This window comes from Atheta coriaria, unplaced genomic scaffold, assembly GCF_025399875.1.
Source record: "Atheta coriaria isolate IRGN ID8LTWV9N9 unplaced genomic scaffold, Caltech_Dcor_3.1 contig_62_pilon, whole genome shotgun sequence".
NCBI lineage: Eukaryota > Metazoa > Arthropoda > Insecta > Coleoptera > Staphylinidae > Dalotia > Dalotia coriaria.
In genome coordinates, this window is record NW_027045572.1 from 1 (window position 1) to 2241 (window position 2241).

The 2241-nt window shown below is 33.0% G+C and overlaps 1 long non-coding RNA gene across 1 annotated transcript; it reads right to left on the reverse strand.

The window, feature by feature from the left end:
- Positions 1-6: 6 nt before the first annotated feature.
- On the reverse strand, positions 7-1655 carry LOC135802986 (uncharacterized). The gene is made up of 3 exons (XR_010550693.1): positions 1533-1655; positions 1142-1433; positions 7-1089 (listed from the first exon to the last, which is right to left on the reverse strand). It is a non-coding gene; the product is annotated as an uncharacterized lncRNA (long non-coding RNA).
- Between the last annotated feature and the right edge of the window lie 586 nt (positions 1656-2241).

Sequence of the window (2241 nt, forward strand, 5' to 3'; positions counted from 1 at the left end):
AAACATGCCTTAGCTAGAGGTTCCACAAATAATATATTCACATTAAATCGCTTGGCGGAAGCCATCGTGATGCAAAAACTGTAGACAATCCTGCAGAGATTCTCCCACTCTGTTGTCAAATGTTTGCATTTAGCTTCTTTTAAACTATCAAATAACTCCAGTGTGTTGATGAAAAGTTTTTGTAGGGCTTTGTAAATATCTGATATTATTGTAGATTCGTCTTTTACCAGACTAAGCACACGGGTTGCATACTCAAACGCATCTCTTTGTATACTTATGGCACCGATGATATTTTTTCGTATTGAACAGCAGCATTTTATCAATAAATCTCCGCGTTTTAAAATAATTGCTTGTGATTTCGCGTGGGAGATATACGCATGTAGAGAAGCATTTAATGCTTTTGTGTATATAATTGGTTTTACTTTTTTTATCAACTGTCTATCCGCCATTTTGATTCTGCTTTGAATATGCGACGCGAATGAAACAACGTCTTCTAAATAAGTTCCTGATGCATTTTTATGAGCGCGATTTATCGTCGTGATTGGTTCAGAAAACAACTGTGGATCGTCAAATTTGATTGAATCCACAGTGGTAAACAGCGTGGTTGTTGCTAAGAAGTAATCCATGACATCTTGCAAGTCATCTTTTTTCTTTGCATAGATTTTAAGCTTATTTATACATGATTTTAACTCCGTGCAAGAAATAATTTCATGTGTATCAGATATAAAAAATTTCGTTAAAAGTGACAGAAGTAGTTTAAAATTGGTTTTTGTGAAAATATTGCAGTTGTTTCTTATGATTGTATCAATAGCCAATGTGCCTATCTTCAATCTGATGCTTTGTGTTGGTATAGTTGATATTAGTTTAAAAAGAACTTCAAAAGTCTGGTTTTTCACTGGTTTCTTCTAAGTTAATGGAAAATTCCAGGATTTTATCAATTGTTTCATCTGTTACCTGTGTGTTTGGTGTGTTTAAGGCTTTAAGAAGATTTGACCTGATTCCAATGTATAATTTCATGTCTTCTTCTTTTATTTTGGTGCTGATGGGGTGTATTAGATGCAGTATAAGATGAATATTACTCCAGTCATCCTGTAATAATAAAATAATTATTCTTGGGTAAATATTTTATCAAATTTGTTACCTTATCAATTAAAAAATGTACAATATGAAACACAGACAGAAGATAGTTCTTCAAATCACTGTTTTGATGTCTTCAGTAAACTCCAAGCAATTTATGAATTTTACCAGGGATGTTGAAGAAAACTCCTTTTTCAAGTATTGCACACAGACAACAAGGCATTTTAGTGAGTGTTCCTGGATTGGGTATAGTCCTTTTTCATTCACAAATTTGCAACATTCTTCATAGCATCCTTCTTTGAGTAGTTTAATTATAGTTGTATAATCTGGTCGACTTAATTTGCGCACCATGATGTCTAAAACAAGTCTAATGTAGATTAGTTAACTGAATACATAATTTTAGGTTAGAAATACAAACGAAATTCTTCTGAATTAAAACTACAGGCTAATTATACCTCAAATCTCTACCTTATTTTAACACTTTTTCTATGTGCACGTTAAATGTTTTATACATTCCGTTATTACCTCTGTTAATAACAATTCATTTAAATAAGTGACTCGCAATCCACAATGGCCGTTATTATTTGAAGTAAAAAACTGACAGAATGACATCGGAACTGTTCGAGCATGTTCGGCTTATCAGGGTAAAGCAAAGTTTATGTGAAATACAGACTGCGCATGCGCAAGCGTCAATTTTTGAACTTGTATACAATGTAAATGTATATACGCCCAATTTCTAACGTTATTTACTATACACCGGTCGGAACGAATGAAATTATAAACAAAAAGAAAAGCGAATAAAATTATTGCAAATAATGTTCTGAGTACCACCGTAGTTTTGCATTGTTGCATTAATTTAACACCAGTTTATGCGCACACGAGACCTGCTCATCCGCCTTTTTGCCTTAATATATAACTTAGCAATAAAATATATGTTTGGAAAAGATGTGAATGTTGTACTGTACTGTATGAAACGATTTCAATGACAAAATGGCGTCCACCACAAGAAGGTAATCACAGACGTTGTTTATCGGTCATTGCTTCTTCATTTTTAATCGTTTATAAATATATTTACAAAATCCTATATGTACAACAGCTCATTGCCTCAATATATATTTTGTAAGTCGTCCATTCACAAAATTCGCAGCTTCCTTCCACTCTCTC